This window comes from Lissotriton helveticus, chromosome 4_1 (genome assembly GCF_964261635.1).
Source record: "Lissotriton helveticus chromosome 4_1, aLisHel1.1, whole genome shotgun sequence".
In the NCBI taxonomy this organism is placed as follows: Eukaryota; Metazoa; Chordata; class Amphibia; order Caudata; family Salamandridae; genus Lissotriton; species Lissotriton helveticus.
The window spans coordinates 180,123,856-180,148,465 of record NC_136063.1 but is presented as its reverse complement, the minus strand read 5'-3'; the positions used below and the strand labels follow the sequence as shown (position 1 = coordinate 180,148,465).

Genomic DNA, 24,610 nt, shown 5'->3' with positions numbered 1-24,610 from the left:
GCTTTTACAACGCAGGTTTTACAACGAAAACCATTACAAAGCATGGCGCTGGGGGGCGCTCTAGGATAGGGAATAGATTTAATTTACTATCCAACACCTTCCCTAGTGTCCACGGGGACTGGAGTTGGAATAGTAAATTAAACTATACACTATCCAGCACCCCAAACCGCTATGCGTTGTAAAGATTTGCGTTGTAAAAACTGCGTTGTAACAGCATGCGGGTAAAAGCATGCGTTGTAACGTCATACATCCGCTTATAGGTGATTGTGAAGGAAGCATTGCAACTGGAGAGTTATAGGAACACAGCGAGGCATAGGAGACATACATAATGATATAAATAGAGAGAACTATTACACAACATAAAAAATATATGAAAGTAGGTGTAACAGAAAGGAAGCGTAGTGGCAGATTTACAAGGGCATTGTGCCACCTGAGCGTCACTTTTTGCGACACTCTTGTTTTTCACCTGGAGTCCAGTTCTTGAAGATTTAGACATGGTGGAGTGCACACTTATACCAGCCAAGGGTCTAAGATTAGGAGGTGGCGGCATAATGACAGGAAGTTTTGATGGGGCGCCGGGCCATCTCGCCGTGCGTGTGGCGGATGGAAGGACGACAGTCTTCCTTCCGCCTCTCCCGCATCTGCTGTGAGAATTAGTGTGAATTGCAGGACACATTGCTCATCAACAATTCGAACACTCCTTGCAGCCCCGGGTTCCACCAGGGCAATGACTGTCTGAGGGTCGCTCATTCATCAATCGCCCTGAGGATTCCCAGGGGTGCGGCTGGGGGCGTCACAGAGTAGTTCTGCTCCCTTCGCCCCCCCCCCCATATGGTTAGACCCCGGATTGCCCCTTTCAGGATCCCAACCCCGGTCCTGTCACAGAGGTATACCGCTGGTGAGCCTAACCTTGGTGGGGTGGAGGCTGGTAACAGATCTGCCCTAGGCTTGACACGGGGTGCCTGGCTGCATGTCACATGTGGCTGCCTGTTGTGTCCCATGGCTGCCTGTGCACTCTGCCTCTAGTGCCCACCTCTGTGTCTGGGTTCCAGTGGGGACACCTCCCTGCCAGGCCTACGGGTGCTCCCCTGTCCTTCCCACTGTTATTTAACATTGCCATGAAGCCCCTAATATGTGGTCTTCATTAAATTGAAAAGGGCTTCACATTCAGCTCAGATGGTCTTATTGGGCAGATCACTGATCTAGCCTTTGCCGATGATATAGAATTACTCAGCAGCAGCTGGGAAGGAATGAGTACTAATCTGAAAATCATTGAAAAATTAAGTAAAACAACAGGTTTAAAACTAAATATGAAAAAGACACACATTTTTTTCATGTCACCATAAAATCCTGGTGAGTAACTGAAAACCATGGCAAATTGAAAAACAAGATATTGAGAACATTCATCCATGTGACAGTGAGAGATACCTTGAACTATGATCCACACACCAAAAACTTGACAATGTACCACTCAATCCAACATCTTGTGCCAGTGTCTGGTTCCTAAATTGTCATTTAAATTGGAAATGGCAGGCACAGATGCAAAAACTCTAATCATACTGGATCAAAAAATAAAGAAATATGTCAAACACTTCCTCCACCTACCTACCTGCATACACATACAACGGTCTCCTCTACTCCAAAATATCATATGAGGGCCTCAGCTTACCAAAGCTATATACAACAATTGGACGCCACAAAATCAACAATCTACCATACCTCAGAGAAACTCCAGATAATATCATCAAAGCCCACAAACTTAACATTCTAAACAGTAGATTCCTGGCCTATGATTTGCAGTCATTAGCAGCATATGATTGGAGGAAAGAGGAGTTTGAGAAATGAAAAAATCTCCTTCTCCAGGGTGATGGTATAAACTAGTTATAGAACAATCCAAACTTGAATTTCTCGATTAGCAAACATAACAAGCTAAAGGAAAACGAATACAAATCTGGGCTTAGGCTACGAGCAAATGTTTTGTACACCAGATAAACGATCACTAGAAGTAGAAATCGAACATTTCCTATTTGTAGATGTTGGAAAGATGTTTGTGAAACAATTGCAAACATTTCAGGTACATGTCCTAAAACCAAGAACTTAAGGCGCAAAAAACATAACAACATTTTAAAACTTCTCATTCATAGAGCGAAAAGGTGTGGTTGAATGACATATAGGGAACCTCATGTCAAAAACAGGCAAGGTGAACTACGAAAACCAGATGTAGTATTTACAAAGGATGGTAATACTTTGCTGATTGATGTCCCATTTTGAAATGAAAAATCACAAAATTCCCTTGAAGTAGCATTTGAGGGTAAAGTTAAACATTGTCAGGATTCATCACAGGAAATCAAAAATCTCACCAACTGCTCTACTGTGAAATTCCATGGTTTTATTGTAGGATGTCGGGATATTTGGTCTCAGTGTATTGATGTTGCTCTGGCTTATCTTGGTTTGCAAATGTCTTTCCCATTTAAGAAAATTGTTTATCTTACTACTTTATTGGATTCTCTTAAAATGTGCCAAGTATTCATGTAAAATTAACTGTTAAACTTAACACTCAGATGTACACTATTTTGCACCACACATATTTGATCTTTGTTAGTATACTGTTTTAAGAATTTTTCTTTGCTGATATTTCAATCTTGTATAGATAACACATCTTAGAGTTTGCTTATAAAGCTCGTCACAGTTAACATGTTTATAATTTAACTATAGCTTTAGAATATGGAAAGTTTAGCCACTAGTTTCAGTATTATTGTTATAGTTGTGCGTGTATGAATTTAGATACACCAGTGTACATCTTGATAATTGATATATGTTCAAATCAGAATTGATTTCACGTAATTACTTACACATAATCAGTACATATTACATATGTTTAATAATGTCCTGCTAATCATACCTTAATTTTCTCAGAATAGTTCGTAGACAATTTATATTCGTAGAGTAGTACTGGGGAGGTGTATCTATCTATCTCTATCCTATGCTTGATTCTTGTTCCTGTAAGGACAGCTTTAAGTGTAACTGTACTCTGGAACAAAAGCTGTGTTGTTGGAAACAAGATTGATATGATTCTAATGGGCATCAGCAATACCTCAGAATGAGTCACCGCATGGCGGTACAATAATTGACAAATGCTTTGTCTTCTAATTAGTGACGTGCATAAATGGATGAACACGATTCCCACTGTCCCTACCTAATATCTAGAGAAACCACAGCAAAGGGAACAGACTTGACACAATCAGCACGGAAAGAAGGCCCTGTTGAGCTTGACTCTAATATGGCACTGGTAAGAGACATGAGAGGTGTTGCATGAGTGTGAGGCCATCCTGCTGCTGCTGAAATACCACTACTCTTATTGTTTTTTTACTTACCCGGCGAGGTGGAGGGGTGAGCCCCATGGGGCTCTTGCTTCTGTCTCCAAGCGTCATGCACCAGCCTGGCACGGCCCACTCTGCAGAAAGTGGCAGGAGGTGAGTTTGACTGGGTAGGTATACCTGTCAAACAATAAGGCAGGTATCCTAATGCGAGCTCAGGGAGAACAGAAAGCTCCTGTGGAACAGAACGGCAAAAGCTCACCTGATCTCGATAGTCAGCATGAATACAGACCGTGAAAGCTGTGCCTCATAATCATTCTGAATTTTTGGGTTTCAAGCAAGAGGTGTCAGAATGGTAACTGGCTTATGGTGACCAGGTGATCATAATGATATTGCTTTTTGATCCTTTGATGTCGGCTCTTGCTATCATTGTGAAGCAGATTTCACCAAGGGTTGGATTATTCACCCACTAATAGGGAACGTGAGCTGGATTTAGACTGTCGTGAGACAGGTTAGCTTTACCCTACTGATGATGTGTTGTAGCAATAGTAATCCAGTTCAGTACATAAGGAACCACTGGTTCAGACATTTGGTGTATGTGTTTGGCTGACGAGCCTATAGGGCTAAACTACTATCTGTGGGATTATGACTGAATGCCTTGAAGTCAGAATCCCCCCTAAGCCGTAACAATACCGCAGTGCTGTGGAGCCTTGGTTGGCCTGGGATAGCTGGCCTCTTGGGGCGGTGCATAGAGCTACTCGCTTGGGGACCGGAGTGCAGAAGGAAGGGGGCCACCTCCATCACCCTTAGTTCCCCGCTAGTTTGTGGGGCACCCAGTGCTAAATCATTCATAGACAACCTTATTCTGGGTCAGGGTTTTGTAAGTAAAAGAGCAGCTACCTCGCTACAATCTATTGAAAGTCATCCTCTGATGCCCAGAGCCAAGCTTTTGTTTCCATCCGTAGATGCATGCAGACCCCATCTACCACACCTGGGGTTGGGTACCTCTGAGCCAGGACAGCAGGAGAGATGCAGAGGGAGAATGTATGCCCGTGGGAGGCCAACTTCACCACATGCTGACTGGCATGGGGGGCCTTCGCGTCCTGCCCTGCATTGCTGGGTGCAAGGACGGTGGCAGGATACCTTGCGGGTCAGCAGGGTGACCAGATGGCAGGACTGGAATCCCCTTATTCCCGCACAAGTTGCCAGAAGGCAAGCAGCCCCAGGAAGGAGACTCCCGAACACTGGCCTCAGGGTGCATGCCACTTTTGTCCTCGTCAGACTGCTGTGTGACTGGGACCTGGTTCTGGTCATCCCGGGAAATCAGGTTGCTGGGTCATCCTGGGCCATCTGCTCATCAGGGTGTGTGAGCAGACGGCTCAGTGGACTGGGCGGCCAGATGGCTGGCCAGCCAACAGGGCTAACTCCAACTTTTGTCCCGCTCAGCATTCTGTAAGCCCCCACTTCACAGGGCTTAATAGTCGAGGAAAATGGACTTCCCAGGAAGGTCCGTGGGGAAGCGTGTAATGTGGGCTGGGCTTAACCCTCCTTGGCTCCCCAGTCCCAGGCTCAATGAAGGTAGAAGGCACCCACCCATGGCAGCACCCTGGGCCCACAGTATGTCACTGCCCAGGGCAAGGTGGATTCAGATCGGGAAAACATCTGTTGCTCTGCATCTGGGTTTAGGCCTAGAGCCTCTTCCAGTGCTGCATGAAGGCCCAGCATGTTGCCAAGCTGGAACATGAGCTCCGAAAAGCCCTCAGCAGATGCCTGGGCCCGGTCTCTAACGGTAGCCATGGTTGATGTCCAGCGCCATCCATGAGGTACTTTCTGCAGGCCCGCGCAAGTCTTACCATTCTCCTGAGAATGAGTGACATGCAAAGTTCTCTTGGCGGTTTGGCCAGCCCAAGATGGCCAGCCAAAGCGGCATGCACACTTGGAGTTTGCAAACCACTTCTCCCCTGCCCTGAACAGAGCAGCCCTACCCCACTAAGCAAGAATGGAAAAGAAAATGATAACAACAATGAGTTGTTATCGTTTTATTTTTTCCTTTTTTGACCTGCTCAGTGGAGCGACGTTCCGCCATGCGGAGGATCCTACCCAAGGAGACTAGTTAACATGTATGACTTTCTTTAGGGCACATCCCTTGAAGCTTTCAATGCTCTTTTTGAAGCTTTCTAATTGTTTTTTCCATCTGCCATTTTGTAAATATTTGTAAATTTGTGTGCAGTATTTAGTTTTGCATACACTAAGTCCTTTTCCTTTTAAAAGAAAAAAAACACTCAATGTACAATGATTTATTGAATATTACATTTTTGTCTGCCTAATTCTACGTTTCTATTCCACTGCAACACCCTAAATCAGCCTTTGATCTCCATCCATCACTAACTACTGTGAGAGTCAAGTGCTAAATGAGGTACTTCATTCTCAGTTTGAGGGGCTACTGTATGGTGGCCTCACAACAGCAGAAATGAAACACTCTAGTTTCCACCACTGGCATCTTTGCCAAGACCAACAAAATTCAGGGCTTGTACCTGCACCCCTGCAGTGACATGCAAGAGTCATTTCTATAGGACCTCTTCCATTGCTCGAGGACAGCGGTGTATTTAAAGTCAATGCATGCGTTCATCATATAATGCTGCGTGTGCCCAGCAGTCAAAGCGTCTCAGGTTAAGGAGAGATGAGGTTGCTATGGATACGCATAGGGGTGGTTGTGATAGGGCGCCACAGCACCTAAAGAAAAAGTTGGACATTCTGTTACGTGTGATGCTCAGAGACTTTCTGGCCCTGTATGAGCGGTGACCTTAACTGATTACTAAAACACAAGAGGGGAGAGACTGGTACTGCCACCACCCACCCACCCCCTATTGCACCAGTAGCAGCCTGCCCAGGCAGTCAGGGGGGCATCGGAGCTCAGTTACAAATGCCAAGCAGCATTTATATTACACATGAAAAGCTGCATAGGTATTAAACCATGGGGATGCTTATAAAAAGAGTTTCTATAGATCAATGTCTTCAAATGACTGCTAAATTTGTGTGAGAAATACTGCTCCAGCCCAAATGCCTTGTGGCTAAGAAAGATATTTTTCGAGCTCTAATCTTCTGAGCTCCAGCTTGATGAAAGCTGGGAGATGATTTACATTTTCTATGGAGAAAAAGTCTGTCAAACAGTGGCGTTGATATCAGGAGTTCAGCAGGTGCAGTGGCACTTGAATATGTGTATTTTATTTTATTTCCCAAATGAGGCATAGAACAAGCAAAGGAAATAAGACCCCCTCCCCCTCATTTCAGTTATAAAAACCAATCATAATGTGCACATTGTCTTCATTTGAGCTGGTGGTTGCAAGTGGGGCCCGCATCACTCATTTTTTATGACCAGCACTTATTTGACCTCAATAAACTTTGACCCAGAGCAAGATATAAGAAAAAACACACAAGGGAAAAGAAGGAGAAAAAGAAAGATGGACAATAAGTGACAACATGAGAAAGTAGGGATGACAAAGCTCCTGGAAGAGTGAGATAAAGGGGCCTGGGAGTGTCTGGTGTTGCATAAAGATCATGATGTGTAATCAAGATTTAACAGCTTGGTAATCTGCACCCTTTGGTAGGACCGGCCAAGGGCTTTTTGAGCAAAACATTGGGCCTCAGCACTTACTGTTTTACAAATTAAGCTCTGAGACTTATTTACAAGCCCATTGCACCGCCAGTGAGTGACTTTTCAAGGCCTTGTAAATTGCTTCCCTTTCAGACATAACTCTATTTGAAAGGGACATTCCATGGGAGTTGCTGTGAGTGTTCCCACGCAACATCCATGGAACTTGAGGCATACCCAGATTTACATTTTGTAATGATGCCCTTTATGCGCAGTAGGTCATCAATCACCCTTAGATCACATTTTGCTTCAGAGATTCATAACTGAAAGCCAAAAAAATCCCGTATATCCTGGAAGTTCGACATTAAACGTCAGATATATCTGAGACTTCTTAAATAATACAAACACAAGGCGGAACCTTTTCAGACACTTACCCCCAGTCACAGATCTGGGTTGAATCCATCATTGTTCTTTAGCTCACTTCGCCACCTCAGTTCAGACCAAGCCATATGTAAATCAGTCTTCACCCCGTACCTCATGGGAAAAGTCCACCCCAAACTGCCAAGCCAGGTCTTCTCTGAACTGGAAACAGGCATCCTGTGACTGGTTTCGGGGTAACACCCCTCATCAGCCAGGCTAGCTTGAATCCAGTGGCAAAGTGAGCAAGGGACCCACGTCTGGCATACCCTGCCAACTTAGGGCGAACAAAGCAAATACAAGGAGATAATGGACGTAGCACTGAAACTTTTCAGACACTCACACCGAGTCTCAGATCTGGGTTGAATCCATCATTGTTCTTTAGCTCACTTCGCCACCTCAGTTCAGACCCAGTCATATGTAAATCAGTCTTGACCCCGTGCCTCATGGGAAAAGGCAAGCCCAAACTGCCAAGCCAGGTCTTCCCTGAACTTGAAACAAGCATCCTGTGACTGGTTTTGGGGTAATACCCCTCATCAGCCAGGCTAGCTTGAATCCAGTGGCAAAGTGAGCAAGGTACCCACGTCTGGCATACCCTGCCAACTTAGGGCAAACAAAGCAAGCACAAGGAGATGATGAACGGAGCGCTGAAACTTATCAGACACTCACACCCAGTCACAGATCTGGGTTGAATCCATCATCGTTCTTTAGCTCACTACGCCACCTCAGTTCAGACCCAGCCAACCCAGATCTGTGACTGTGGGTGAGTGTTTGAAAAGTTTTAGCACTCCGTCCATCATCTCCTTTTTGTCTCACACTTATTAAATAATCACAGAGAAGGTGTGCACTATTTTGCTCAGTAGAATGCTTTGGACATGATTGTTTAGTGGGATACTATCCATTGTAGCATATTAATCTATGTGAGAAATCCAACTTGATTACAGCTGGCCTTTCCTATTATAACTGCTGCACTATAGTCTTTGAATAATAATGAGCACACCTGATGCTGGTTGATCAAACATCAGGAATGGGGTCATGGTGTCTTTGTAACAAGCAGTCATAAGCATGACGTTACTAAACCTCAAATTAACTACATTTGCTTTTATACTTACTGAAGAAGAGTTTTAAAAAAAGATTCTAACTCAATGTCAGTATCTGCTGTAATAATTGCCTAAGATTTGTTGGCACAACATGATGTCCCACATGCATAGGCATTTCAGGAACATGAGTGCTGCTTTAAGGATATTTTTAAACAATTGCATTGTAGAAACATTGGGTTCATTTCTGAAATTTCTCTTATTATATATACTTCAGTGCATTGAAATGTCACACATAAGCACAGTGAAAATTTGCCAGTTGCACATTGAAGCCCAGTAGCCCCCAGTAACCCACTGCTTACTCCGCGACCCCATCTCAGCTTTCTTCAAATGACCAGTTCCTTTGATTTAAATCTTAGTGTCATTCACATGAAAGTAGGATTAATGGTGATAGGAGTAGGAGAAAATGCATTTGAGGTTTAAGGCATTGGATTAAATGCATTTTATTTCAAAAGATAGATAGCATTCTTCCAATCTTGTATATTAAAGCTGCAAATTCAGGTATCGTAAACCTTTGGTCAAACAACCTTCCTCATCTAAGACAACCATGCAGACTGAACAACTATGCAGGATAATTCAACATTGCAATGAACCACAAATAGGCCTGGGTATTATTCCTCATCAGCCTCCTGCCACTGTTTGATATGGGTATACACCAAATATGCTCGGACCAATTCTCAAAAACATTGTTTTCTGAGGAATTATTCACTTCATTCCTGTCGAACCAGGTATAACTGGTGTAACTCACATCCTTCTTACCCATATTAATTAATATCACCTGTGTGCACTGTATTTGACTTTCATCAATGCATAGGTGGTACCCACGCTAAAAATCTGTAACAATTTTAACATGGAAATGTAAATACACACAATTGAGCATACTCAGATCTACAATAGAATATTCAGTGGTCATTCTTCCAGTGCCGAATTTGTACTGCAATGTTCAGGTGCCTCCAATTCCCTTTTATTTGTTATGTCAGTCTTCATGGCCACTTTCCTGACTATGTCCACAAAGGTATGCCATTGAGCACCCTGGATCAATACCAATCATTGTGTCTGCACTTTACCAACATCATACTCAACACCTTCGACACCTATGCATACTCTGCAGTATCATGTGTTTACTGCTCCTGTGTCATAGACTCATCCTCATTTTGGCAGTAGTCATCATGATTTAACCATTGCAGTAGAATCACCCAAGGCTCACCTTTCTCTCTCATGGGCAAGCACCAAGGAGAGAAAAACAATGTTGCCCACTGCATTCTTGTCTGGATGTCTAGGCCTTTTTTTGATATTTAGGGTAGTTTGTTCTTCAGCCCCTGTAACGTTTTGTCCACATAAGGTATACACGCCAAGTTTTTGTCCTTTTTGTTCCAACGTCTTGAGAATTCTAAAGGACCCTTTTTTGGAATGCTTGGTTTATGGAAGTTTGTTGCTGCCCTTGGATTCCAGAACTTTCCTACACAGAAATGTGAGGAAAGGTGTTTTTGTATACAAAGTTTGAGGTTTGCAAGGGATGCTGGGTAACAGAACCTGGTAAGAGCCACACGAGACACCCCATCCTGGCTTCCCCAACCCAATGTATATAAAAAAAAATAATCTCTGGTACCTAGTGGGTTTTCTGCCACCCCTGGGGGCAGATCAGGGGCTATTGCCTCATCTGCCTCCTGGGTGGGGCAGAAAGACTTTGATATTTTTGGGGAGGAGGTTGGGGGCATTGGCATGCCCATTCTGGGCAGCTCCCAACCCTGAACTATAAAAAAAGAATCCCTGGTGTCTAGGGTGCTTTCTGCCCCCCCCCGGAGGGAGGCAGAAAGACTGAATATACACATTTACAAATGGGGGGAAGCAAAGGCCCTTGCCCAAGGGGCCGCTCCCCCCCTCACTAGTGTCTAGTTGGTGGATCTCTGCTTGGTGATTGCCCTCTGCGGCTATCCCCAAGCAGGGATCCACTAGGGACAGGTACCATTGGAAAGGGGAAATTTCCCCCTTTCCAATGATACCTCTCCCATGTGTTTCGGTGCTCGGGCTGAGATAGCCCCACGAGCACCGAAACAGTGAAACTGAAACTAGGTTTCAGTTTCATATTCAATGTAATGATGTCAGCGCGCCATATTAGCAATCCTCTTTACATTGGAAACACAAAATATACCTCATGAGCTCTTATCCACCTCCCGCGGCAAAAGAAAACGAAATCCCCCTGCTGTTTACAGAGGGATTTTGTGCTAGTGTGCACCGGACAGAATGGTTCCATCATGAGCACACGAGCACTGGTGCTCATGACAGAACCAATCTGACATGAGCACCGAAGGGGTTAATGCCACTTCACAGGCACTTGACCACACACATGCCAATTTCAAGACCATATGCCTCCTGTCAAAAGTCCTACATATTTGATCACTTACTTACATTTCCAACTCTAAGACGACATATGGGTTGCCAAGTGGCTAAGGTCAGACATGCAATTCATACTTTATGCCACACAGGCAAAAAACAGACGTGCAATGAATTTCCTCTCTCTTTTTTCTTGATTTTTTTTATTGAGAGTTCATACATATTACAGAGCTACAAACATTGTCGAATAAAAGTCCATATTACGAACAAGTCAGAATATTCAAATTCCTATGTCAATAGAAGATATATAAGGGAACATTACAGCATTGCATATGAGGGATGAATACCATATAAAGTGCAAAGTGCTAAACCTTTAAAAAATAAACATATCTCATCAATCCTTTTCAACGCTGCAAAGATTTCAGAATAAAGTGCATAGTGAAAACAGTTCAAAATATTCATAAAACGGCAGCATTACATAACAGGAATAGGTACTGTATAAAGTGCAAAATGCTAGACATTTAGAAGTAAACATAATTCACCGCTCATTCACATTTCCCTGTTAAAAAAAAAAGAAAATACCTTATAACGTGCAAGTGACAAACATTTAGGTATTGCTATAGCCTAAGTAATTTACCCATCGCCCTGTTGCAGAGATAAGACACTAGAGTCATAGAATAAAACTATAGATTGTAATTCAGTTAAAGTGCACAATGCAAAGTGCTGAATATCTAATATTAGGCATATACATACTTCTACATTCTTTCAATAACCCTATAGAACCAAAAACGAAAAGAGGACAGGCATGTAGTATAAAATTAAAGGATAGATAAAATGCTTATAAACATATGGTAAGGTAAAAATAGGGTATTGGGAAGACCTTGCAGATTGAGCTCAGCAATTTGAATTGTATTTTTTATATTGAATTTTTCCAACAGGGGTTTTATTCTAATAAATGACCATTTTAATATTGTTCTAGAATGCAGGAGCATCTTTTCGATTTCAGGCCATTGCTTCCAGGAGTTGCCTATAATAAAACCCCTAATTTCTACATACCTGTTTTCTTCCCATTTTTGTAGAGTCCTAGGGGTTCATTAGGATGGCGGGCGGACTTTGCTTGTCCGCCATCCTCACGGGGATTGGGACCGCCCGCCATAAGGGCGGGGGTCCCATGGGGTGTATTAGGATGTATCCGCCACAGTGGCGGGCACATCCTGCATTTTTAGCATTTTGGCGGGCGGTGCTCTCAGCACCGCCTGCCACAATGCTAAAAATGCATCAATGCATATGCATAGACAAAGCGGCAGGCACCGTGTGGTGCCTGCCGCTTTGTCTATGCAAATGTAGATGGGTACCACAGGTACCCCCCGTGTGCACCCCCACCTCTCCTTCACTCTGGGGGCCCGTAGGGGGCCCCCAGAGTGCAGACCGCATGCCTTTCTGTGGCGGCATCGCCGCCGCAGAAAGGCATCCACAGCAGCCCATCATAATATGGCTGGCGGTGTCTATTAGACACCGCCACCATATTAAACCTTTTCCGCCCGGTCGCCTTGCGATCGGGGCAGAAAAGTGGCAGACGGTCTTTCCGTCCGCTGCGGTCCCCCCGCCATCCTAATATGGCGGGGGGAATATAGGTGCGGATGGCAGGCGGATTGCCCCGCCAGCCTGGCTGGGGCAATCCGCCCGCCATCCTAATGGGCCCCCTAGTCTCTAAAAAACATCTTTCCCCCGTAAAAAAATGGGACAGCATCGTAGAACTATTGAATCTTGGAATACCAAGTTTTCTGCTTGAGTACCCATTGGAGAGTCTTATATCATACTCTCTTTGGGAACTTAGTTATTCTTGTAGGGTCAACGATATTATCTTCCGTAAAAAAAAATTCCATAAAGAAATTGTCTGCCTTCTCAGGGTCCAAAAAGAAAAATCTAAAACTATGATGTGCAAAAGTCACCTAATATTTGGAAGAGACAGCCCCCCTCTGCAACAGAGTGACTTAAAGTGCTGAGTGCCAGTCTCGGTATCTTATTTGACCATAAAAAGGAAGAGAGCATGCTATATACCTCTTTAAAAAAAGCTGTGTGTAGTGCAAATGGAGCTGCGCTAAAAAGAAAATTGGATAGTGGAAGAATAGACATACAAATTAGTGCCACTTTTTTTTCGCAATGGAATATAGTTTAAATGTAATAGATATACTTTTTCTATCACAAAAATCCCTAAATATCTTTTCGGGTGAGTATTGTATACTGGCCTGAATTCTGGCAACAGAGAATTGATCGAACAGTTGCACAGTATGATCTTGGTTTTAGACTTATTTATTTTATAACCACCTATTGCTTGAAAGTCTGAGAAAATCCTCATAATTTCCTCCTGGGTGTCTGTTTCTGAGTTTAAAAAGAGGACAATGTCATCTACATGAAGTTTTATATTTGTCATCCCTTGAACGGGAATCGTGTACGCCTTTTTCTGTCTAATTGCTATTGGCTAGTGGTACTATAAATAGCACAAATAAAATTGGAAATAGATGACACCCTTGCCTGGTGCCTCTGTTTATTTGACATGCATCTATATTTACAGAGTTGATTCAAATGTGGGCCTGTAAATTCATGTAGAGCCATCTTATTAGATTTATAAACCAAATTTTCCCAAAATCGTCATCTAAAAACCAGACCTGGGCTGCAGTTTGTTATGTTAAAAAAATCTAATGCTTCTAGTAAAAAAAATTGTATTGGTATGGAGCCGCATTGGTCCATCCCAATAAGTGAACCTACCAATCTGTTTATTTTATTAGTGACAACTGTTGTAAAAAATGTTGTAGTCAACATTTAAAAGGCTTATAGGCCTGTAGGAACTCACGTTCTCACTATCTTTATCCTTCTTTAAAATTCTGACTACTACTGCAGTGCGAAAGGATAATGGAGGGTTGCCCCCTTGTAGTAGATGGTTTGCGAAATTAAAAAATTCAGTATTTAGAGTAGCAGCGACTTTTTTAAAGAATTCTGCGGGAAATCCATCATCCCCCGTCGCCTTATAGTTAGACAAAGAGCTTATAACTAGGTCTAGTTCTTCCTTTGTAAAATCAGATAAGTATTCCTCTTGAAAGTTAAATAGGGATTGGAAGCTTGTGCAAAAAATCACGAATGGATTCCAAGGGTGCGAGGTGGTCTGACTGGTAAATCTCCTTATAATGCTTGAGGAAGACCTCCCTTATATCTAGCGTGCTAGTTGAGCGTGTTTTAGTAGATTAATTCCATATTCTTTCAATCATGTTGCGAACCTGTTTTTCTTTTGCCTGTCACGCCAGAAGCTTCTCTGTATATTCGCTATCTTCATAGGCTGTTTGAAGGTAGGTTCTGCTTCCCATTTCACCTAAATCATAGTAGAATTCTCTCATTTGTGTTTTTGCTTCTACTAATTCCTGACTATTTTTAGGATCCCTGTTTCTGATATATTCCTGATTTGCGTGAGCAAGTCTTGTTTCAATCTTCAACCTTTCCTCTTTTTTAGCCCTTTTTGTGGGATCTCATTAGAGGTAATTATGCCTCTTAGTGTGGCTTTAAATGCGTCCCAGAATATATTATTTGGGGCAGAATCTTTATTCATATAAAAAAAGTAACTGATCTCGGATTCTAATTCTGTACACCACAGGTCATTTGATAGATTAAACTTATTAAAATGCCATCTTCTTGATGCACTTTCGTCTGTACTCCCTACCATGACTTCCATTTTAATTTGGCATGATCTGAAAAGGCATTTAAAATATGTTCGTATTTACTAACCAGAAGATTATGTGAGGTCAGGAAAAAATCTATTCGCAAAGCTGAATCGTATTTTGCCGAGTAGCACGAGTGCCCACTCTTAGCTGGGTTGTTAAGTCGCCAATGGTCTACTATATATAAATCGAATTTAAAACTAGACAGGGCGATGGAGATTTGGGGTTTATTTTGCTTTCGATCTAGGTTTGTTGAGTCAACTAAGGGATCCTGTAAAAATGTAAAATCCCCACCCCTTATGATCTGACCAGGATTGCCTCATAGGGCTGGTTTTAGTTGTAGAATGGGTAGTGGATCATCTGTTACTGGAGCATAGATTGTGGCCAGTATACATTCTAACTGGTTTAGTTTTCTATGAACAAATGTCCGTCTTCCACCTGGATCTGAGAGTGATGCGTTGACATGAAATTGAACATGCTTGCCTAAAAAAATACTCACTCCTCTCTGAGCAAAGCCCGAAACCGATGAACAATAAAAACCCGCCCAGTTCTTAAGAATTTTGCTAGCATCTTGTAAACTTCAGAAATGCGTCTCTTGAAAGAAGATTACATCGGGATAAAGCCTTCTAAGCCAGCTATCTATAGCATACGCCTTATGTCTGTTGTTTATACCATTAGCGTTAAGAGACATAGGGCTTGATGTAGGTAAATGAGAAATATCGATTTCTTAATAGAGAATTTTACCGATTCGCTTTTAAGAAATCGGTATTTCCTATGTAGGTAAAGATTCGGTTAAAATACTGAATCCTTAATATTCCTTATTACCGAATCGGTAATTGAGATTTGGTAATAAGGAATACCTACCCATTCCTTTCTATGGGCTTAGAGGCCCATAGGAATAAATGTGAAGACATTCAGTATTAGCGATTCGGTATTACCGAATCGGTAAAAACTGGAGGTATTTCAAGGGTGCCAGGGTGTCCAAAGGACACCCTGTTGCACCCCTGAAATGTGCATGTGTGCACATGTTGCACACATCCATGCCCTAAGGGCATGGATGTGTGCCACATAGCACTATAAAAAAAGCAAAAAAGCGCTTTTTTAAGGGAAATTACTGATTTCTTAAGGCTCAAAAGCACTATTCAATGTGCTTCCTATATTGCATTTAAGGAATTGGTATTACCGATTCCTTAAATGCAAGAGCAATAAGGAATTTGTATTAAGGAATGGGTATTTACCGATTCATTATTTACCGATTCCTTACCTACATTAGGAATGGCTAAAAACCGGTCAATAACGCTGAAATTTACCGAATTTCGACGTTACCGACCGGTATTTACCCACCTACATCTGGCCCATAATTGTTAGTTTATTCTTATTCATCATTCAACATTGACTGGGGTGCTTAAAGTAACTTGAGCTGGCGTGGAACTGGGCCAGAGGTTTAATTAGATATTAATTATAACATGTTGAGCGTGCCATCCCAGCCTTGATTCTGACCCTAATAGGGATAAAGGATAACATGCATAGAAGCCCTTCGTATACAATTTCTTTCTAGAAGTTAACAAAGTGCATATTGTGCAATTATACAAATTGTGCAAAGCATGCAAATTGCAGTTCTAGATAGCAGCTGAAACATAACACTACACTAACATAGGTACCTAAGATACATTTTCTGGCAGCATAGCATCCCAAAAAACTACTTCCCGGAGGATGGCCGTCTCGTATGCAAATGTTATCGCTAAGCAGCAGATCATAATAGCAGCTGACATGTTAAGTGCAAGGAAGTATATATATACCTAATAAAAAACATACAGTGTCTAGTGCTCATTCTCCACCAAAAGTGCATAATATATTATAATGACAATTTCTCTGCCAAGTATATTCATATTCTGAAACAATGAAGCTTTGTCTAAGATCTCTCTTTTTTCTGAATGCTTCACCCAACCTTCTCCTAGGCCCCCCCCTCTCCCCGAAGGAAGAAAAACAACACTGATCTCACTATTCCCTCCTCTCTATTTTCTATGGATGCCATCTTATTGCATCCTTTGCGTCTCCTGATTCACCTCATACTCGCCCTAGGGTTACCTCAACTAGGATATCACATAAAACATCATGTTATAATGCGATTCCAACTTGTGACTACAGTGTTCCTTTCTTTTACGTAGCAATAAGATCTTCCAAAAAGATTAGAGCCTCTGATTGATCCGTAAAGACAAAGAATTTTCCTTTAGCTAGGACTTTTAGTTTAGATTGTTGCACAATTGATGCTTGCACCCCTTGGGCCTTAAAGGAGTCAATCACTTGACCACACACATGCCAATTTCAAGACCATATGCCTCCTGTCAAAATTCCTATATGTTTGATCACTAACTTACATTTCCAACTCTAAGACGACATATGGGTTGCCAAGTTGCCAAGTGGCTAAGGTCAGCCATGCAATTCATACTTTATGCCACACAGGCAAAATACAGATGTGCAATGATGTTTCCTCTCTCTGAATTTTTGATTCCCTCACTTCCAGATCTTCGCTAACTACTCCATTTCCCATAAATGCAAAGTACTCTGAAGTAACATTGGAGCAGTTCTGTATCACAAATGAAAAAATCAATAAAAGGAAATAATTTTTCTAAAAACTATTCATCTGACAAAATGCTAATTAAAGCTAATGATGTGCAGAGCAGTTAAAGTGAATAATAATACATTGATACAAACCACAGAAGACATTATTTGACAGCTAAAAAGGATATGCAGTCCATGAGAATGGACAGTGGGGTATGTGCTGCAGAGGGCCATGAAAACTAAGTATATAACACAGTATTTTCTTAATGATAGTGCTCAAAGGGTATTGCAAACGACCACCCCGCGTTGTCAAAAATGTAGACCACTGTACACACATATGTATCAGACAAAATCAATATCCTGAGCAACAATCATATAGTAAAATGTAGTGTAAACATCCACAAAAATCTTGATGGTAAAAGTAAGTTTATTTGTAGATTAAGAAGCACTCCCTGGGACACATCTGAAGGCTCCGGACAGTCAGCTGTAACTGACTTAACAGTAACAGTTAAGGCATTGAATAGTACATTAACAAACTGTGCAGTGTAGCGAGGTACATACATTCAAGTATAAACATATCACCAGATACACTTGAAAAGAAACACAAGCGCGAGTCACGCAAGGTGAATGCGCGAGCGTTTACGCGTGCATGAATACACAACACACCTTCCCCCCTTATGAAATGAAACAAAAGAAGAAAAAAAACAACAACAAAAAAAACTAAATTTAAACTTTTCCTATCATGTAAGCAACAAAATCTGACAGCCACTTGGGTTTCCTTGTAGTTCTTTTGGGTAAAGAAACACTATTGCTGAGAATAGATTGAGGTTGAGAAAGAGATTGGACACCCAAATCCTGATTGATATTGCAACTACCGGAAGAGGGTGTTACAGTCATATCACTACAAACTACATCTCCACTCAAATCCTCATCTAAACATGATAGATCAGAATGTACCAAAGTAGGTTCTTTACAATAAACATTCTTATCTGCCTTGAGAATAGCAATCCTACTGAGATTCCAAACTTTGTTGTCTGATAATCTCACTGAATTTTTTAATACCTCAATCACTTCAAAAGGACCCATGAACGAACTTTCACCTTTCTTGACCTTCCAGGTTTTTTTTTACCTTAACCATCATTCCAATTTCTACTTTAGGATCCATTTTTGAGCCAAATTTCTCATCAAAGTACTTTTTATTTGTGCAATGGGTGTGAGCAAGGTTTTCTTTAACTTTTCCCAAATCCACATTTGAAGAAGTTGATTTTACCAACCACGACGGATTCACTTTAGTTCTAGGAATTCTTCCCCTCATGATTTCAAAAGGGGAATATCCAGTCATGGAATTCATGGTTGTTCTGTACATCCAGACTTTTCTAAAAATTTCGACCTCCCATTTCTTGTCATCATTACCAACAGACTGTATAGCACCCTTCAAAACTCTATTGAATCTCTCTATTACTCCATTTCCACTAGGATTATATAAAGAAGTAGTGGAATGTGCTATGCCAAGTCTTAAAAAATAATCGTTGGCTTTCTTTGAATTGAATTGAACTCCATTATCAGAAATGATCCTTACTGGTAGTCCTTCTTCAATGAAAACTTTATCTAGAAAACATAACACCGAATCAGTATCTATTTTATTTACAATCTTGATAATTGGCCATTTAGAGAAAATGTCAATAACCGCAATGACATACTTAGACTCACAACCAATGGGACCCATAATGTCTATCGCGATAGTCTCCCATGGATTGCTAGGGATGGTATGCACACCCATATTAGGTTTAAGAGTAACTAAAGACTTATCAGAATTTGCACAAACAACACAATTCCTAACTAAACGTTCAATAAACATATCCATGCCTGGCCACCAAAATAAATGTTTAACTTGTTGTTTAGTTCTAACCATGCCACTATGACCTTCATGGCCTTGTAAGACTATAACTTTCCTCACACCTGCTGGTGGAACAATACGTTCACCTCTTTTGATGATATTCTCACAACATGAAAGCTCTGATCTTACTTCCCAGAAACTTTTCAACTCTGAATTTAGATGCTTTTTATCAGGCCAAACACTAGTGATGTAATTAGCTACATTCTTCAAAACCATATCGTCCTCAAATTTCTCTCTCCACAGAGTCTGATCAATAGAAATGGGACCCTCATCATGGATCATGGCAATCTGGAAATCATCCCATTCATTGTGCAAATCCTCCTGAATGGGTAAGGGCATCCTAGACAAAGAATCAGCAGATACATTTTCCTTACCAGGTACGTATTGTATATCATAAATAAAGTCCTGCAAACGCATGGACATGCGTGCAATGCGAGCTGAGGCTCTCAACATACCTTCGGTGGTGAGAAGACGTACTAAAGGTTTGTGATCACTCCTCAGTATACACTCCTTACCCCAAACAAACACCCTGAAATGTTCCAAAGCCCAAATGCATGCTAATGTCTCTCTTTCTATTGTTGAATATTTTTCTTCAGCAGGAGTAAGAGCTCTGGAAGCATGTGCAATAATGACTTCCTTTCCTTCATTCGTTTTTTGGGTAAACACATCACCTAACCCTTTTGAGCTAGCATCAGTGGTGATGATATTTTGCAAAGAAGGATCGAAACAAGAAAGCGCATTGGCGGAGCAAATAGCACTCTTTACATCACAAAACTCCTTCTCACACTCATTCGTCCATTCAAAAGCAACTCTATTCTTAATCAACTGTCTGATGTTATACGTCCTACACGAGAAATCAGGGACATACCTGGCATAGAACTCAACTAATCCTAAAAAGGATCTTACATCATCCTTAGACTGAGGATGAGGAGCAGACTTAATGGCTTCTAAAAGAGAAGGTTTGGGTTTGATCCCTTCTTCACAAAGTTCATGGCCTAAGTAATTTACAGAATGAACACCAAATTTACATTTCTCATACTTAATGGTAAGGCCATGTGCATTGAGTGCACCTAAGACCTCATGTAAAGCAGTAATGTGTTTATCTTTGTCATCGTTGAATACCAAAATGTCATCTTGAAAACAGATAGCATATTTACAATCCTTTAAAATGTCCTGCATAACTCTCTGAAAAATTGCTGCTGCAGACGCCAAACCAAACGGCATCCTGTTGAATCTGAAACACCCAAAAGGTGTAATAAATGCAGTTAGGTCTTTACTTTTCTCATTAACTCTATCTGGTGGTAGGCAGCAGATAAATCGATGGTTGAAAAAAACTTTGACCACCCAACAACAGATAGCATTTCAGATATGCGGGGAAGGGGAAACTGATCTACAACAATATTATTGTTGAGATGGCGAGGGTCAATGCAAAGTCTTACCTTGCCATTGGCTCGTCTGGCAACCACTATGGGCGAAACCCATTCAGACGATTCAATCTTTTCTATTATGCCCCCTTCCACTAAGGCATCTAATTCACTTTTTACTTCTTCTCTAACAGCAAAGGGAATATTTCTGGCTTTGTGTACCTTTGGACAAGCATTTACCTTTAAACGAATTTCATGCTTAAAATTGGTTAACTTCCCAATGCCTTTTGAAAAAACATTAGGAAACTTATTTAACATGAGAGAAGAAATTCCATTCTGCTCATCAATTAACATCACAGGATTGGGACTATTAGGATTCAGTATGATGTCAAGTTTACCCAGGTCGAACCAGCTAAGTACCGAAGGACCCTTCTTTGAGACATACAACTTTGCAATGCACTTTCTGTTTTTAAATCTGAAAACCAAATTTCTGAACCCTAAAATGTCAATCCTTCCACCAGAGTACCCTTCAGGATTGATGTCACTTTTCTCTAAATGGCTGCCTAATCTTTGCTCAAACAGTTTTTTCCAGACAGATTCACACACAATGGAATAAGGTGATCCAGAATCAGCATACATGCTGATATTCACACCCCCAATAACCATATCACATAATGGTTTTTTCTTAATATTGGAATCATTTACATTCAAAATCATAGACTCTTTTATGTTTAGAACAAAGGAACAGTTGTTAGATTCATTTGTGAAAGCTTCATCATCACTATTGTCACTTTGCTCAATACATTTCACCTTTTGATTAACTTTACCCTTTCTGCAAGCAGAGGTAAAATGTCCCATTAAACCACAATTTGAACACTTCTGTTTTAAACCAGGACAAATTTTGTTATTAGCTAGATGTGATCTGCTGTTGCACCTAAAACACTTTAAGTTACTTTTAAAATCCTCAGAGTTTCCTTTTGGGAAAATAGTTTGTTTCTTTTTTAAAGAATCTCTGTTCTTACTTTCATATTTGGGATTAATCTTTGAAACAACATCTTTACTAACCGAAACATCTTTGCCTTTAACCTGTTGTGCACTCCTACAGGAAAGTTCAGCTTTTCTTACAATGGATACTACAAAATCTAAATTTTCATCACCATTGATCCATAGCCTTTCTTGTATAGTTTCATTACTAGAGTGCATAACTACCTGATCTCTAATAAGATCTTCTTGTAAATTACCAAATTTACAATCTAATGCTAGAGTTTTTAGAGAAGAGACAAAATTGTCAACAGATTCTTCATTTAACTGTTTCCTCTGAAAAAACTTATACCTAGAAATTCCTATACATACTTTGGGAGAACAGTATTTGTCAAAATCATATACAGCCTTATCAAAGACATTCATATCACCACTTGCTTGTGATGTAGGTAGTTGATTAAAGGCTTTTAACCCTTCAGGTCCCAAACAGTGTAGAAAAATACCTTTTTTTTCTGGAGCTTTCATCTTACCATTGGCATCTAAGGTTTCAATATAATTTAAGAAATAAGCCTTCCATTCAATCCAAGGCATACAAGGAGAACTAACAGCTGACCAATAACGTTGTGGTGGAGAAAGAGTGTAACCTTGAGCACACATAATGGTGAAGATTAGAAAGTTAAATTACATTCAGTATTAACAACCTGTATATCTTGTAAATAAATAAAAAAATGAATGAAATACATTAAATATATATGTTCATCATAAGTTGTTGAGTAATTCCAATGAGAAGAATAAAGTACTTGTAAATGGTTGTTGAAGAAACAGTCAAACGGTTCCTGAAGAATAAGGACGCTTTTCCGTTTTCACTTGGTAATTAAAGATTGAATTAAATAAAACACACAAAAGAAAAATGAAGAAGTCGTTTTTCTGCTTTTCAGCTTCCACTCCGTAGTTAATAAGCTGAATTTCACCGTTTTAAACTGTTTTTAGATACAAACGGGGAAAAAGAAATGAAGTCACCTCTTTTATTTTCCTTAATCAGCAAACGGAGAGTAGCGTCTCGAAGGAAGTGCAGTAATCGCTTCCGCCTAAAATCATCTACACGTCAGCATAGATGGAGATGATATTCATCAGCGCGAAGGTAAGCTGCTGTAGAGACGTGCTTGAACAAGCAGAAAAGAACAGGTAAATGGATTCAAAACCTCGGATCGTTAGTTTCCGTTAAACTTGTAGGTACAGGAAATCCTGAAAGTATTTAGTAGCGTTTTCCGATGCTCATCGAAATGAGTTAAAAATGTTGAATTAACCAGGAAATGCTTCTAAAAGGTCCAAAAATGCTCCGTCCCTCGTCGCCAAATTGTAGTGTAAACATCCACAGAAATCTTGATGGTAAAAGTAAGTTTATTTGTAGATTAAGAAGCACTCCCTGGGACACATCTGAAGGCTCCGGACAGTCAGCTGTAACTGACTTAACAGTAACAGTTAAGGCATTGAATAGTACATTAACAAACTGTGCAGTGTAGCGAGGTACATACATTCAAGTATAAACATATCACGAGATACACTTGAAAAGAAACACAAGCGCGAGTCACGCAAGGTGAATGCGCGAGCGTTTACGCGTGCATGAATACACAACATAAAACACATGTAAGTCCACACAGCTTTCTTTGATGTTGTTCTTCTTTGCTTTATTCCATCTCCTGTATGGTAATCAATACTCCAACGTTCATCAATAAATTATAGCCACAGCTTTAGCCAAAACGTGTTTCGTCTTTATGGATTTAACCATAGACTTCCTCAGGGTTAGTATTGTGACTGCTGTCAATGGTCACCACATAGTATCCTCAATTGTTGAAAAAATATTCTTGAACCAGCAACTGATCAGACAGAGAGGACCCCGCATGTGTCCTTGGCGTTTTGCCAAGCAGAAGCTTCAGAAGCCAAAACACGTCTGACGCTATACACACTTTGATCTGCTGTGCTGAATAAACAACACAACACTACTTGGAGTGCCATTTTGTGATTTATTGTTTGCAGAAGTACCTTGGATTTCGGCACGCTTGGCTCGGGCCATTGACAAACACCCCTGATGTTCAGGCTGCACACCATTCGTACGCACTTACTGGAATATATATGTTTCTGAGTGTTTGTACATGACATGCACACATGTAAACTGAATATGTGCTGAGCCCATTTCGTTGAAAAAATGATAGGACATCTCTAAAAAGTGAGTCTGAACAGAAGGGATCACACAGAGACAAGCGTTATAGCAGAGCCAAGTAAGCAGAATGGAAAAAGGTGAAGAAAATGTTTAGTACATTGTGGTTATTTGAGCAGACCATCAAAAAGACACCTCTGAAATGGACAGAATTCCATACATACACTTGAGGAAACAGGCTGGTTTGTTAACAGAGGTAGTACCAGACGTACAACCATTAAGTTTCGCGAGTAATAAATTGCGCAAAATTGCGACTCACAATTCGTGACACGCTAAACTTAATGTACAACAGTTTCTCAGGCACTGTTTGTGATTCCCAAAGGGGTTGCAAATTGCATGCCTCATGAATAATAATGAAGCTGTCGCAATGTGCGACCCCATTGGGAATGGCTAGCACTCCCAGGGACGGTGGCCTAGCTGGGGTCAGCAGACCACCATGTCTGGGACTGCTTTTAAATAAAGCAGGTTTTTTTAAATACAGCCCATTTTCCTTAAAGAAAAATGGGAAGCATTTAAAAAAGAAAAATGAAACTTTTCATTTTCATTTTTTAAGGGCAGGCAGGGTGCCTGGGACCACTCCCATTTCCGAGTGGTTTACCACCTACTTTAAGTAGGTGGTAAACTGGGATTGTAATATGGTCGCAAAACAAAAGTACATGGGCTCTCTACTAGGAAGGGACATCCCTTCCTAATAGCGAGAGTCGCACATTCAGTGACTCGCAAAATAGCATTTGTACATGCCTGGAACCTTTTTTGCAAACAGACTGATCTCCCATTTACGGCCTCCAAAAAGGGTTGTACATCTGGCCCATAAGCCGGTAAGACCAATTTGGGTGGAAGTTCTCAAGGCCACCAAGGGCAGTGGGTTGGAGGGGTGAGGGGACTCAAATAAATAAAAAAAACACTTACCTTGATGCACAACACAATATCCTCCTTTACCGGTCGTTTCCCTCCCACTGGACCTAGCCAACTCCCCTAACCAAGGTATGACACTGCTCTCTCCAGCATGAGAGCAGCGCCAGGATTGGTTGGAAAGGCCTCGTTCAGTGCTCTCAAGGGCAGTGGAGGCCTGCACTTTCTCTGTCTTAGACAGCTGGGTTAGAAAAGTTTAAAATGCTTAT

At 41.1% G+C, this 24,610-nt stretch overlaps 1 pseudogene; it reads left to right on the top strand.

Moving 5' to 3' along the window:
- The first annotated feature begins 3,236 nt into the window (after positions 1–3,236).
- On the top strand, positions 3,237–4,260 carry LOC144829723 (28S ribosomal RNA; annotated as a pseudogene).
- The last annotated feature ends 20,350 nt before the right edge of the window (positions 4,261–24,610 follow it).